Below are 16641 nucleotides of genomic sequence, written 5' to 3' on the forward strand. Positions count from 1 at the left end.
GCTGGGGTTGAGTCATTCAGGCAAGTGGGGAATATTCCATCACATTGCTGACTTGTACCTTGAAGGTGGTGGACAGGCTTTGAGGAGTCAGGAGTTGACTTACTCGCTGCAGTGTTGCTGGCCTCTGACCTACTCTTGTAGCCACAGTGTTTTTGTGGTGAGTCCAGTTGAGTTTTTGGTCAATGATAACTCCCAGGATGTTGTTAGTGGGGGGATTCAATGATGGTAACACCATTAAAAGTCATGGGGCAGTGGTTAGATTGTCTTTTATTGGTGACGGTCATTGCCAAGCATTGGTGTGACGTGAGTGTTACTTGCCACTTGTCAGCACAAGCCTGAATATTGTCCAGATCTTGTTGTATTTGGACATGGACTGCTTCAGTATCTGAGGAGTCATGAATGGTGCTGAAAATTGTGCAATCATCGGTGAACATCCACACTTCTGACCTAATGACAGAGGGACAGTGATTAATGAGGCAGCTGCAGATGGTTGGGCCAAGGACAGTACCCTGAGGAACTCCTGCAGAGATGTTCTGAAGCTGAGAGGACTGATCTCCAACAACCACAACAATCTTCATATGTGTCAGATATGTTTCTAACCATCAGAGATTTTGCCCGTGATACTTATTGATTCCAGTTTTGCTAGGGCTCCTTGATGCCACACTTGGTCGAATGTAGCTTTGATGTCAAAGACTATCATTCTCACCTCACCTCTGAAATTCAGCTCTTTTGTTCATGTTTGAACCAAGGCTGGAATGAGGCCAGGAGCAGAATGGCCCTGGTGGAACCCAAACTGAACGTCACTGAACGGATTATTGCTGAGCAGGTGCTGCATGATAGCATTGTTGATGGCACTTTACTGATGATCGACATTCTCCTGTGCTCCAAGATGGATGATGAGAAAAAAATTGAAGCTGTAAGAGCTGGTCCTTCTTTCAGGTATTTTAGGTGTTGGAGTTGATTTCCTTGAATTCCAGGAGCAGTAATACAATTTTATAAGCAGTCGTATTGTTTTGGAACTTTGGGGGAAAAAAATCAAAACAATAGCCCCTTTAAAAGGAAGAAGAGAGACAAAGTCAGAGACCACATGGTCAGTGTGAGAGATTGAGAGAGAGAGAGAGAGAGAGAGACCTAACCTGCTGTCTGACACGGCACTGAATCTGCGCAGCTACTGCCTTTGCCGTTTGAGTTCAAGTATTTATGGACACTGGGGTGCATCTAAGAAAAATTAACACGCACCAAAAATCACATCTGACCTTGGAGGAACCTGCATGGAAGAGCTCACAGCATAGGAACAGCTAAGTCAATAGTTTTTAAGTGTAACCTTGCTGCTCTTTTGTTTTGTAAGTCTACAATAGTGAGTAGAGGAGGTTCTTTTTGATTATATGTTTTATTGAGATCTGAATCTTGATTGAAATTTTAAAATATCAAACGGAGGTACTAAGTTGGCTTGGAGCAGCGTAAAAGAGTAGTAAGATGGTGCTAATTTCTGGGTTTGTAGATTGTTGAGGTGCAAAGAAGGGCTTTCGTAGAGTGATTTACTCTTCCTGTCAGATGTTGGAGATTATGGAGAGTTTCCATGTTACTGATGATTATGTCTGCAGTAAGCGTGTTTAGTTGTGAATCCCATCAGATCGCATGGATTAGTTGGAGCGACAGTTTTAGGTCATGAGGAATTTAGAAGATTTAGGGATGTGAAGGATGACAATTATAGGAAGGGAGAAAAACCACAGATACAGTCAGGTAGATGGGTAACGTCCAGGAAAGGTAAAAGAGAGAGGCAGGTAATGCAGGAGTCTCCTGTGATATCCCTAACTCAAAATAGGATGCTGTTTTGGAAAGTGTAGGGAGTGATAGATTCTCAGGGGAATGTAGCATGAACAGCAAAGTCTCTGGTACTTAGACTGGCACTAATATAACGAGGGATGCATCAGGTTCCAAGCGATCAATTGTAAGAGGGGACTCACTAGTCAGAGGCACAAACAAACATTTCTGCAGCTGACAGCGAAAAATCAGAATAGTGTGTTGCCTCCCTGGTGTCAGGATCAAGGATGTCTCAGAGAAAGTGCAGGATATTCTCAAAGCGGAGTGGGAGCAGAAGGAGGTTGTTGTATGCATTGGAACTAATGACATAGGAAGGAAAAAGGATGAGATTCTGAAGGGAGAATATAGAATGTTAGACAGGAATTTAAAAAGTAAGTCTTTGAGAGGAGTAATATCAGGATTACTCCCAAAGCCAAGAGTAAGCGAGGGTAGGAATAGGCAGATAGAGTAGATGAATGAATGGCTGAGGAGATGGTGCAGGGGGAAAAGGATTCGCATGTTTGGATCATTGGAATCTCCTCTGCGGTAGAAGTGACCTGTACAGAAGGATGGATTGCATCTGAATTGGAAGGGGACTAATATGCTGGCAGAGAGATTTGCTAGACCTGCTCAGGAGGATTTAAACTGGTAAGGTGAGGGTGTGGGACCCAGGGAGATAGTGAGGAAAGAGATCAATCTGAGATTGGTACAGTTGGGAAAAGGAGCAAGTCAAACAGTCAGGGCAGCAAGAACAAATCAGAGAACAAGGTAGAACTAATAAATTAAACTGCATTTATTACAATGCAAGAGGCCTCATAGGGAAGGCAGATGAACTCAGTGCATGATTAGGAACATGGGACTGGGATATCATAGAATACAAATGCTATAAGAAGGACAGAAAGGGGGGCAAGAGAGGAGGAGGAGTGGCATTTTTGATAAGGGATAATATTACAATTGTACTTAGAGAGGATACTCCTGGGAATACATCCAGGGAAGTTATTTGTGTGCAATTGAGTAATAATAAAGGGATAATGACCTTATTAGGATTGTACTGTAGACCCCACCCCCACCCCACCCCACCCCAGTAGTGAGCAGGAAATTGAGAAACAAATTTGCAAGGAGATCTCAGTTATCTATAAGAATAATAATGTGGTAATGGTAGGGAATTTTAACTTTCCAAACAGAGACTGGGACTGACATAGTGTTAAGGGTTTAGATGAAGAGGAACTTGATAAGTGTGTGTGAGAAAATTTTCTGATTCAGTATGTGGATGTATCAACTACAGAAGGTGCAAGACTTGACCTACTCTTGAGAAATAAGACAGAGCACGTGACTGAGATGTCTGTGGCAGTGATAGATTCAGTATAATACGGCAGAGAAAAGAGCATGGCACTTACCGTAGCAGAGACTTTTGCTGACCATTCCTCTACTCTAGAATAACATTGATCCTGGCGGCAACCTCAAACCAAGCTTCTCAGGGCTGATGGCGTAGACTCCTTTAATGGTCATCTAGGAAGAGGAACCTCATTATTGCACCATCCCAATTGCCCGAACCTCAAGGTTGCTGTCGGAGAAACTCAATACCATCTTCTCCTGCTGTGACATCTTGTGCATACCTACCTGATCAAGTAGGGCAGCCTCAGAATGGTAGTGATGATTCATCTGGGCTCACAGTGGTGTTTTAAAGATAATGCATGCATAAGGGATGCCAATCTTTCAACAGATATCAATAGGTAATTGTTGAGATTGGTTTGGTAAGATATGGTGAGAAACTCTGGTAGCCCTCGTGATAAGAAACTCTCCAGAAAACTTGACCCAACTTGGACTTAGCCAAAAAAATACATGAATGAGCCCTATGTTTCTATATTCAGCTGTGTTCCACTCTCGTCCCAGCAGCAGAATGAATGCCAAAAAGTGCAAAACTATGGGAAAACACAAGATAATTTTAGATTGCTTTAATAATAACCAGCATGAATACAATGGGCAGAAGCCTAGTTGTTTAGTAATGGGTGGATTTTGCAGTGATTCTACTTTGATGAAAAAGATTTGGAATAATTTCGGTGTTAATCTGGGTCAGGGCTACGTTAGTTCAATCTGCAAAATATTAAATGATTGCATACGCAGTTTGCTGAGCTAACACAAGGTTTTGATAATCTGAATTTATATAGAAGAAAGTGAATGTATCTAAATTGGGGTTGTATGCAGATTCTTTCCATAAACTGTCATCAGATCAGCTCTAGATTGCTTAGAGTAGTGAGTGACAAAGGTATGGCTCAGTGGTTTAGAGAATGAATTAGATGGGATTTGATTTATTCTCATCACACGTACCTAAGTACAGTGAAAAATTTTGTTTTGCGTGCAGTACAGACAGATCATAACATACAAGGACATACAGACCATAGGGTGAACAGAGCGAGGCATACAAAGTTACGACTGCACAGGAGATGTTCAAAAGTAAGATCAGCATTAGATTTGAAATTTGAGAGGTCCATTCAAAAGTCTAATGACAGTGGGAAAGAAGCTGTTCTTACACCTGTTGGACTGCATATAATGAAATACTTAGCTCCAGTGAGCAGCAATAGACTGTGGTGGGATTCTCCAAGTTGGACCAGCTGTATATATTGTGGCTGCAACAGCACATCAAAAACTGGGAATAATTTGACAAGCAACTCATCTCCTGACTCCCAAAAGCCTCTCCCTACCATCTCCAAGGCATGAATTTGAAGTATGATAGAATACCCTTCTCTTGTCTGGATCAATGCAGCTCAAGCAATTTACAAGTAACTTGACCCAATCCGGAACAAAGCAACTTAATTTACTGGTAACCCATCCAACCATCTTTAACATTTTACCGCTTCACCACTGGTGCACAGTGCCTGTAGTGCTATTAATCTACAGTATGCACTGCAGCAACTCAACAAGCATCCTTTGGCAGCACCTTCCAAACACATGATCTCTCTGATTTAGAAGGGCCAGGCATATGCATGCAATTCTATCATGTGCAATTTCACCTTCAAGCCATACATGACCCTGCCTTCGAACTTCATCATGGTTTCTTCATTATTTCTGGGTAAAAGTCCTGAAACTACATTCATAACAGCAGAATGGTTGTACTTGCTGTGATTCAAGAACTTGACTAACCACTCCTTCTCTAGGACAAATAGAGATGGAACCAAACCACAGCCTTGCCAGTAAAATTCACATCCTTGGAATTCATTTGTAAAAATGACAAAAAAATGAGTCTGACAGAAGGGTACAACAGATCAGAATCAGTGTGAAGTGGACTGGGAGGAGTCTGAAGCAAGTCATTGTCACTGTGAAGTGAACTGGGAGACTGGACGAGAGTGGGACTTGGGACATAAATAAGGATAAGACCTTTCTAGTCTGTAGTCTACTCTGACTTGAATCGGAGTCAGACGGTGCAGCAGCAGAGTGAACCTGAAGTTGAACAGTAGGAACTGAGCTTCCTGATAAAAGCCTGAGGGGAAAGGCCCAGATCAAGCTCAGTCAGAGCATCAGTTAAACCCCAACAGGAGCCCTGTCAAAATTCAAAATAGTTGACAAAAAGCTGACATCAGGGAAAAACAGTGAGCTCATTGGTATGTAGTGGGTAAGTTGGTTTTGTCCACTTTAAAGCTTTACAAAGGACAGGTAAGAGTTCTAGATTTTTCTTTTTAAAATAAAGCTTACTTAATTTTCTACTTCTTATATGTAGGGTAAGAGTTTATTTAAATAAAAGTATGGCAGAGGTCAAGACCTGCAATTTATTGGGAAATTAGATCCTGGCCACAGGTTTGATCAAATTAAGCCCAAGCGTTGGAGCTGGTGAATCAGTTGGGGGTATTGTAGTGCATTCATTTAGAAGAGAGTTATAAAGATGGTACATTTTCAGATGTGCTTATCTGACAAATTGAGGAAATTTAGTCAAGGAAGAAATCAGTGACCCTCGGCCAGAAGAATTGAAGTAGTCGGGAAAGCCCTATTTCACACACAGTTTTTCTATTCTGGAAAACGGTGAGAGTGCCAATGCATGTGGGGGGTGCAATCAAAACCGAACTGCGAAAGCAAGGAGCAGATAGAGAGAAAGAGCAATAATGGTAGGGTTCTCAAAAGTGAGAGTTACAGGCAGGTGTAGCTGCAGCTGCAGATGTCACTGCAGGATGAAGTGTTGCCACACTGGGGACAGGGTCAAGGATATCACTGAATGGCCTCAGGACAGTCAGAGGTCGTATTTCATATTGATATTAACAACATAGGTAGAAAGAGAGATGGGGTCCTGCAACAAGAATTTAGGGAACTAGGTCACAAATTAAAAAATAGGACCTCAAAGGTTGTAATCTCTAGAATAGTCCATGTTCAAAGTTTGTGCGAAGATTTGTAGCTCGGGTGCTCGTTGTTGTGGTTCTGTTCGCCGAGCTGGAAGATTTTGTTGCAAACATTTCGTCCCCTGGCTAGGCGACATCATCAGTGCTTGGGAGTCTCCTGCGAAGTGCTTCTTTGATGTTTCCTCCGGTGTTTATAGTGGTCTGTCCCTGCCGCTTCCGGTTGTCAGTTTCAGCTGTCCGCTGTAGTGGTTGGTATATTGGGTCCAGGTCGATGTGTTTGTTGATGGAGTTTGTGGATGAATGCCATGCCACTACAGCGGACAGCTGAAACTGACAACCGGAAGCGGCAGGGACAGGCCACTATAAACACCGGAGGAAACATCAAAGAAGCGCTTCGCAGGAGGCTCCCAAGCACTGATGATGTCACCTAGCCAGGGGACGAAACGTTTGCAACAAAAATTTCCAGCTCGGCGAACAGAACCACAACATAGTCCATGTGCTATGTGCTAGTGAGTATAGGAATTGGCGAAGAGATTGTGTGGCTCAAGAGTTGGTTCAGGTGGAAGGGTTTTCAATTCCTGGATCTGCTTCTGAGGAAGGTGGGATCTGTACAAATCCAGCAGGAAGTATCTGAGCTTCAACAGGACCAACATCCTTGTGAGGGGTGGGAGGGTAGGCCTGTAACTGTTGGAGGGGATTTAAACTAATTTCGCAGGGGAATGGGATACAGCGTGGAGCTACAGTAGTAGATGATGCACGGAAAGTGTGGGAAAAAGACAAGTCAGGTAAAACATAATTAGTCAAGACATAAGAGAGCTTTACAATGTTGTGTTGGTATTTATTTTAAAACAAAGAGTACTGCAAGTAAGACAGATGAATTTGAGGATGCTGATTATCACGTGAATATGACATCAATACTGGAGGGGCAGGATGAGCAGCTCAATATTCTGGGGTGTAGAAACTTCAGGTGAGAGAAGCCAGGGTGTAAAAGAAGAGGTAATGTTCCAATATTGATCAAAGAGTTTATTATTGAAATTAAAAGGATGATATGTTAGAAGGATCAACAGTGGAGACATTATAGTAGAATGTAAAACAAAAAGGGAGCAATCACTTTCTTGGCAGTGTACTATAGATCCCTAAACAGTCAGGGAGAAATAGAAGGCTAGATATGTCAGCAAATTTCAAGAATGTTTAGTTACAATAGTCAAAAAATAGTAATATTAACTGAGATAGCTAAAGTGATGGTAGAATTTTTAAAATGTATCCAAAATAGCTTTTTAGCCAACATTGAGAAATTCCTATATGGTCCAGGGTAAGACTTAATTTTAGGAAGCAAGGCTGGGAAAGCAGTAGAAGTATCAGTGAAAGAGCATTTTGGTAAGGTTGAATGAAGTAATGGAAAGGACAAAAATGAACCATAACGGTTTTGAATTAGAGGAAGGCCAATTTTAATACAGTAAGACAGAATCTGACCAAGGTGGATTGAGAGAAGCTGTTTGAAAGAAAATCTGTATCAGAGTAGTGGGAGTCTTTCAAAAAATAAGTACTGAAAATGCAGGGCGAACATGTTCTCATAAAGCTGGAGTGGAACCAGAAATGTCAGGGACCTCATGAACAACCCTGGAGACTTATAGAAAATGCAGGGGACTACTTAAAAAAAATTATGCAAGTGAAAATGAAAAAAAAAACTGGTGTGTAAAATAAAGGATAATCCAAAGGTGTTTTAGCAAAAGGATATCCAGAGAAAGAGTTGGACTTGTTAGGGACAAAACATAAGTGCCAAATCGTTGATCAAACTGGGGGATCTGGATGAGGTTTTAAAGAAGTACTTTACATCTGTATCAATAATAGAGAAGAATGATGTAGATATTGAAATCAGGGAGGAGGACAGGGGTTTACTTGAACAAGTTACAGTTGAGAGGGAGGGCTTTCGGAAGCTTAAAAGTGGATAAGCCTCGGGCCCATATGAACTGTATCTCAAGCTGCTGTGGAAAACAAGGGAAGAGGATTTCAGGTATCCTGACATTAGTTTTCAAATCCTCTCTGGCCACAGGAAGGGTGCCAGAGGGTGCTGGAGGACTGGAGGACAGCTAATTTGATACCATTATTGGAAAGAAGTGGTAGGGATAAATCAGGGAGTTCAAAGTTTGTGAGAAGATTTGTAGCTCGGGTGCTCGTTGCTGTGGTTCTGTTCGCCGAGCTGGAAGTTTTTGTTGCAAACGTTTCGTCTCCTGTCTAGGTGACATCCTCAGTGCTTGGGAGCCTCCTGTGAAGCGCTTCTGTGGTGTTTCCTCCGGCATTTATAGTGGCCTGTCCCTGCCGCTTCCGGTTGTCAGTTTCAGCTGTCCGCTGTAGAGGCCGGTATATTGGGTCCAGGTCGATGTGTTTGTTGACCATCAACAAACACATCGACCTGGACCCAATATATCGGCCATGACAGCGGACAGCTGAAACTGACAACCGGAAGCGGCAGGGACAGGCCACTATAAATGTCGGAGGAAACACCACAGAAGCGCTTCACAGGAGGCTCCAAAGCACTGAGGATGTCACCTAGACAGGGGACGAAATGTTTGCAACAAAAACTTCCAGCTCGGCGAACAGAACCACAGCATAAATCAGGGAACCATAGACCAGTGAATCTAACATCAGTGTAGAGCTCCTGTTGTAAAGATGTTTAATGGACAGATTAATCTGCACTTGGACTGGCAAGATAAGCAGTTTTATCAAATAATAAGATAATGTGGCACAGTTGAGAGTGTCAGTCAAGTCAAAAAGTGTGATTATTCAAAATTGGACCTTCTGTTAATGAGGTCAGGAAATGGGTATATTTTTAAGTATCAGCACATCAAGAGACAACTAATTCCTTTGTTTAGTCAAAGTTTGTGACATCTACTGATTTTCATATAACAGTCACAGTAAGAAGAGAAAATCATAATCAGGAGTCACAGAGGTTGTGGGATATGCCTGACTCACATCTAAGTGCTCTGAAGGCAACAACTCTACCACAGCAGAGTGAGCTACATGACCATGCTGGAAAAGAAGTGCATGGGAGAGCTCATACTCACCAGAATGAATGTGTGGTTGAATGAATATATTCTCTGCAGGCACAATTAACCATCAATATTAAGGTAGTACTGTCTGTGAAGGTCACTGCTGATCTCAATTATGACCAAAAGACCCACAGGAAACATTTGAGCAGCAAGTGTCTTTGACCTTTGGTTAATTGATACTTTCTTTCTTGCATGATAAAAGGATGACTAACCAGGATATACTGAATATATATGAATTGCATTATGTTGTGTAGTGTTGCATGTATCTAATATGCCTGAGTGTTATCGTTCTGTACTTTGAAACTGTTTTGGTTGTACAATTAATTTGCTACATTGTTCTCTCATAGTTGAACAAATGCTTTGAAACTGAATTCCTCTCAATTCTTGAGACTGCTCCTCAGCACCAACTCTCAGGCATGTTATTTAGCTTCACTAAGCGACCCACTGGGTTTTTCTGAGCTCCAATATTTCTTAGCTACATCAAACAAATACTTCCTGTGGCTTTCTTCATCCCCACTTTCCACTATGCTGAATTATCAATGGCTTTCTAACTTTCTGGAACCTACTGACAGCACTTATGGTGTCTGATTTCATTTTGCTTCAGTTACTGTTCTAGTTTCAAATTGCAACTCACTTCTCCCACTTACAAGTTGGTAAATTGAAACCAGAGGTAAAAGGGCTTTAGCCCGAAATGTCGATTTCGCTGCTCCTTGGATGCTGCCTGAACTGCTGTGCTCTTCCAGCACCACTAATCCAGAAATTGAAACCAGAGCCTTGTTAAGTTCCATCCATCTCCATGGCTCTGGACTATCCTTCACCTGGTTTTTGATTTAGTATCCCTTGTTGACATTTTACAGCCTTTTAAAATTCAGTGAATGTTTTTAATATAATGTAGCTCCAGCTCCCAAACAAAGCAACTACCTATCATAAAAAGCAGTGGAGTCTGCATCATCAAATGTATTCAATGCTGACAGATTTTCGATCTACAAAGGAATCAAGGGTTATGCAAAACAGGTGGAAGAGTGGAGTTCAGGCTTATTCAGTTTGGCTGCAATCTTACTTAATGGCAGAGCAGACCCGATGGGCCAAATGAATCACTCCTCTTATTTATGTTCATATATTCTTATGTTCAGGATGCATAAGTTGGGATAAATGGGGAAGTTCTTCAAGTTGGCAGGCATTATTTAATGGGGTGCCGCCAGAACAGTGTTGCTGTGTTAACTATTTACAATCTATATTCCTGGCTTAGTTGAAGAGACTGGGGGTAATGTACCTAAGTTTGTTGGTGATATAAAGTTGTTTGGCAATATCAGCCATGAGCAAGATACTAACGGGCTACAAAGAGATATTAACTTATGAATATGGGCGGCATGGTGGCTCAGTGGTTCACGCTGCTGCCTCACAGCGCCAGCAACCTGGGTTTGATTCCAGCCTTGGGACTCTGTCTGTGTGGAGTTTGCACATTCTCCCCATGTCTGCATGGGTTTCCTCCGGGCGCTCCAGTTTCCTCCCACAATCCAAAGATGTCCATGTCAGGTGAATTGGCCATGCTAAATTGCCAAAGCATTAGGTACATTAGTCTGGAGTAAATATATGGTCGGGTAATGGGTCTGTGTGGGTTACTCTTCGGAGGGTCGGTGTGGACTTCTTGGGCCTGTTTCTATACTGTAGAGAATGTAATCATGTTAAGATAGTAGCTAATAAGGAGTAGATAGATCCTAATGTCAAAAATACAATCGGTAAGTAAAGATAATAACACAGATCTTTGAAATCTGAACAAGTACTTCTATTACAACTCACAGTTCTAGCTTTTCATTTGGAACATGTACTCTTTTTTAAAAATAATAGAAAAGCAGAATATTTTTTAAAAGGTTTGAACGTTTTAAATGTTGATTTCAAGCAGGCTTGGTGTACTTGTTCAAGAAACACAAGATGTTAGCATGCAGGAGCAGCAAGCAATTAGAAAGGCAAATAGCATATTGCCCTCTATTGTCAGGGATTAGAGTATAAGATTGAAACAGTTGCGTTAAAATTGTCAAAAGATAATTGTGCTGGCATTTTTCAAGAGGTTTAGCAGAGTTTAAAGGGACCTGAGTTGAATGCTTGCTATTGATCACCTGACTGATTGTTGCTAGTCCCTCTTATGTAATCATGTGCTACCTCTTCCATCTAGACCTGTGCCTACAAAACAGGATAAGAACTGCACTGCCAGTGGTCATTAAGATTGCTGTCATGTTAAGATTTCATGCCTCATCATCCATCCAATCTGGATTAAACAACATCATGCATTACTGCATTAGGGATATCAAGGAGACATTGTGCTTCAGGAGAGGGAACTTCATTAGTCTACTCTTTCAGTATTGAGATGCAGGAAGAACAGGTACATGACTTTGCAAGAGTAGTGGAAATCACAAAGGTGCTGCATACTCCAATACAACCTGACTACCACTCTTACAACCTGTCTTCATTGCTAGTGCTCTCCAAACTGGGCAACATCCTAGTGAACCTCCTCTGCACCTTCTCCAAAGCATCCACATCCTTTTGCCAATGTGGCAACCAGAACTGTATGCAGTATTCCAAATGTGGCTGAATAAAAGTCCTACACAATTCCTGTAACATGGCCTGCCAGCTCTTGTACTCAATGCCCTGTCCGATGAAGGACAGCATGCTATATGTCTTCTTGACCACTCTATCGACCTGCATTGCCACTTTCAGGGTACAATGGACCTGATCACCCAGATCTCTGTGTACTTCAGTTTTCCCCAGTACGTTTCCATTTACCATATAGTTCGCTCTTGAATCTTCCAAAATGCATCACTTCGCATTTGCCTGGATTGAACTCCATCTGCCATTTTTCTGCCCAACTCTCCAATCTATCTATATTCTGCTATATTCTCCAACAGTTCCCTTCACTGTCTGCTACTCCACCAGTCTTAGTGTCATCTGCAAACTTGCTAATCAGACCACCTATACCTTCCTCCAGATCATTTATGTATGTCACAAAGGTCAGTGGTCCCAACATGGATCCCTGTGGAACACCACTGATCACAATTCTCTATTTTGAGAAATTCCCTTCCACTACTACTCTTTGTTTCCTGCTGCCAAGCCAGTTCATTATATATCTAGCTTGTACACTGGATGCCATGCGACTTAACTTTCTCTATCAGCCTACCATGGAGAACCTTATCAAATGTCTTACTGAAGTCCAAGGATATGACAACTACATTTCCTCTCTCGCTTCCCTTAGTTACCTGGGATAGATCCCATCTGGACCTGAGAACTTATCCATTTTAATGCTTTTTAGAATACCCAACACTTCTTCCCTCCTTATGCCAACTTGACCTAGAGTAATCAAACATCTATCCCTTACCCCAACATCCGTCATTCCCTCTCCTCGGTGAATACAGATGCAAAGTACTCATTAAGAATCTCACCCATTTTCTCTGACTCCACGCATAACTTCCCTCCTTTGTCCTTGAGCAGGCCAACTTTTTTTCTAGTTACCCTCTTGCATCTTATATACGAATCAAAGGCTTTGGGATTTTCCTTAACACTATTTGCTAAAGATATTTCATGAACCACCACCCCAAGCCCTCTTAATTCCTCATTTCATTTTGGTCCTACTTTCCCGATATTCTTCCAAAGCTTCATCTGTTTTCAGTCACTTAGACCTTATGTATACTTCCTTGTTCCTTTAGCTAGTCTCACAATTTCACCTGTCATCCAATGTTCCCAAACCTTGCCATTTCTATCCGTCATTTTCACAGGAACATGTCTGTCCTGTACTTTAATCAACCTGTCTTTAAAAACCTACCAATGTGGATTTATCCTCAAACAGCTGCTCCCAAACTGTACTCCCCAGCTCCTGCTGAATTTTGCTATAGTTGACTTTCCCCCAATTTAACACTTTTCCTTTAGGACCACTATCGCCTTTGTCCAGGAATATTCTAAAATTTAGGGAATTGTGATCTCTATTCCCAAAGTAATCCCCTACTGAAACTTCAACAACTTAGTTGGGCTGTAAATGCTTAAATGTGTCAAATCAAACCCCGAGTCCAACAAATATTTCAAACCAACTGCTAGTTGGTGGAAATAATTTAGTATTGCAAGATTGCTCAGAAACTTCTTTAAAAAAGCCTTGGTGTTAAATTATCAATTTCAATGATTCATCTTCTGACAGTCACCAAAACACTAATACTCATTAAATGATGTCAGCAACATGGATAACACACCCATGAAATTTGGTATGCTCAACCACCAATCTGTGTGAGTGGAAAGTTCTAAAACATTTCAAGTAAAAATAATAAGCATGACACAACAAGATGCATGATGGCATGATTGATGGAAGGAAATTAAATTCTATGGCAATTTTCAAATGTAAATACATGCTGAACATCATGTTTCCTGCAGGAGGTTAAATGCATGCTGAATTGATGAAGAAGGAGTGACTTCATGGATAAATAGATGATGGAATTGGCACCACAGTGGCCTACGTAAGGAACACAGCTAATGAATATTCAGGTCCCATATAACAAATTAGATCGAGAGGTGCCTGTGAATAAGTAACAGATGCATTACAGTTATGTCAAGGGGACCTAGTCTGTAGTCCAATATCTAAACATGTGTCTCAACAATCAGTCAAATATCATGTTCACACCACATGGAATAGGTGCATGGAATTAGAATGGAAGTATGCATGCTACTCCTTTGAAATTTGGTTTCATTTTCAAATCGCGGGATACTATTAGTGCACAGAGTGTTCATGTCATTCAGAATATATGAAAAGACCAGTTCAATTCTTGGTGTGGAAAATGAATTGATCTGGAGGAAGGATTCTGAAAGTGTGTCACATCTGACCCAGAGTGGAATCCTTATGATGATGATGCCATAACCACAGTGATTCAGAATGAATTTGATCAGATCTCTGTATCAAATGCAAAGACCATGAATTTGATCGTTCTGAATCACGTTAATTGAGGTCAGAAGTATCTCCGTGCAATTCATTCAGTCAATAATCTGTGCCATATTAATTTAATGTGAATTAGCAATGTTTGTTTTTTGCATTTCCTCTGCACAGAACTCGACCACCATTTATGGAAGGATTCTTGGAGAATTCATAGGTCTAATAATGCACCACATTCTACACTAAGATCCCTTTTGTCTTCTGAGCTCCACAGTTCCAACAACTTTTCAAACTGTTTCTCCGAAATGACTTGGAAGTAGCTCATTTATATCTAGGACCATAGATTAGATTTTCTGATCTACCATCTGTTCCATCTTTTAGAACATCTTACATGATCATCTGTCTTAAATGTCAATCACCTGCAGGTTTTATTACTGTGAGCAGTAAGAACTGATACGTATTAATTTAAGACATGAATATTTCTTTCTATTTACATTTTCTCTCCCATAATTATATATATAAAATGTATATTGCATAACTTCTTATTTTCACTTTTAGTCTTTTTCTTTTACATTTTTGTTGACACGCTTTGCTTAAATTTCTTTGGCTACGACTTTTCAATATGTTCTGGGCTTCTAATTTATCACATTATTCATGACATATCTTTGTACTCCTAAGGTTTATGAAATTATGTACTTCCATCTATCCTTCCATTGACAGTATTCACTGTGCAATAACATATTTGCATACTTACTTTCTTTGCATACTTAAGGAGCAATTCTCCCCAGTCAGTAATATTCTTATAACGCTATTGCAGGATTTACAAAGATTTGAAATTGATGCCATAACCAAATTGCATTCTGATAGCATCAATCTGTTGTCTACAATTATTCCACAGTTGGATTAATGAACATTCTGATACTTACATCATTGAAGTCACTTGTTAGTTGCTTCATAAATAATACATGACATCACTATTTCAGGAGTATTGTGACTATCTTTTTTTTAATTGAAGTTAATTATTCCCTTTTCAAAAAATACATATTTCACTGTTTACAGCTAACAAATATAGATTTATCCTATTTTTCTACAAAAAATAGAAATTTGGCTGTTGAATCTGAACTGCACAATGTGAAAAATTTTTGGAGTTATTTAAAATTATGGTACCAATTTGGGACGATATTATCTGGAAGTTCAGTTTCTAATGATCATTCAGCCAAAATCAACATTTTAATAAGTCTATTAAATATTTACGTATATTGAACTCCCCTGAAATAGAATATAGAGCCATTTCTTGTTCAACAGTGTCTAATCTATCTATTGAACTTGAAAGGAATTCATTTTGATCAGTTGATTCCCACTAACACATATCATCCAAATCTTATCAAGTTATATCTGACAAAGACATTTGAGATAATTTGTTGAAGATGAAAAAATGTCTGGGACTTCTACATAGTTTATTTTGACCTTTTCTAATATTAGAAAATTAATTTCTGAGCAGAAATGAATGTATTGGGTCTGTCATAAAGATGAATACAATCCCTTAAAGCTATTTTTTCTTTAATTCATCAGTGTACATGCTTGCAGTTTGACATATAAGTCTGCTGTCAGAGCTTCAAATATTTTTAAGAAATTGTGTTGCATATGAAATATAAATAAGCTCTGATATGTGCAAATTTAAGTTATTCTGAACATACCATGAATTAACTGAGCTTATGAACATACCCATTATATTTTATGTCTGTCTGCCTGTGCTGTCTCTGCCATACTATACCAGAAATGGAAATTGTACTTTATATTTCAGATTTGTCCTTTTTCCATTATCTGAAGAAATTTGCTGATTATAAGAGTTTTACCTCTATTAAGGCTAAATCTCCTTCAAACCTCTGATAGACTGGCCCTAACAGCAACCGCTTTACTTCTTTACAGGCATCATCCATCAGCCTGACATGGCTGCCGATGGGCCAGTCATATTGTCTATATTTCATACACAAACATCAGAGCTGCTGACAGCACTTTGCACACTAGGAAATTGCTTCTGCTGTGAACAGAATTTAAAACAGAGTTGCTTGTGCTCCACTATGTGTTTATGACCTTAGGAATAGAAGCGTTATCCTGAATAGATAATGTTGTGATGTTTCTGTATATTATTTATCACTTGTTTTTTGAGTTACAATTTTCAGTACAGTTCTTATTGATTAGAAATTTAAGTCTTCCCATTGCTTCCAACTAGAGAAGTTTTATACTGATACATTTTCAGGTTCTCAAAATTTGGATTTTACTTTATTTATGTGTAGTGACAGAAACCACTGAAGAGAGAAAGTTCATTATTTATTGCTCAAAAGTTCAAAACAAACATATTTAAAAAGGTATTATATGAAATCCTGCATTGCAGAGCTCAGTTCAGTCATGTAGAAAGCTCAATATTGCTGTGGATACAGATAAAACCTTAATGCAGCTGCATGACTTTCCAAGATATCTATTGAAAGAACATTGAAAAATCTGTTATGAAAAAAAACTACTTAAAAATCAAAGGAAAGTATTACGAAAAGAGAATCTT

At 40.0% G+C, this 16641-nt stretch overlaps 1 protein-coding gene across 1 annotated transcript in view; it reads left to right on the forward strand.

Annotated features, from left to right (window-relative positions):
- agbl4 (AGBL carboxypeptidase 4) overlaps window positions 1-16641 on the forward strand; it is an 854548-nt gene that overhangs the window by 709120 nt on the left and 128787 nt on the right. The window lies entirely within an intron of this gene.

The sequence above is a fragment of the Chiloscyllium plagiosum genome, unplaced genomic scaffold (assembly GCF_037043375.1).
Source record: "Chiloscyllium plagiosum isolate Xiang-an unplaced genomic scaffold, Cpla_swu_hap1 HiC_scaffold_9, whole genome shotgun sequence".
NCBI lineage: Eukaryota > Metazoa > Chordata > Chondrichthyes > Orectolobiformes > Hemiscylliidae > Chiloscyllium > Chiloscyllium plagiosum.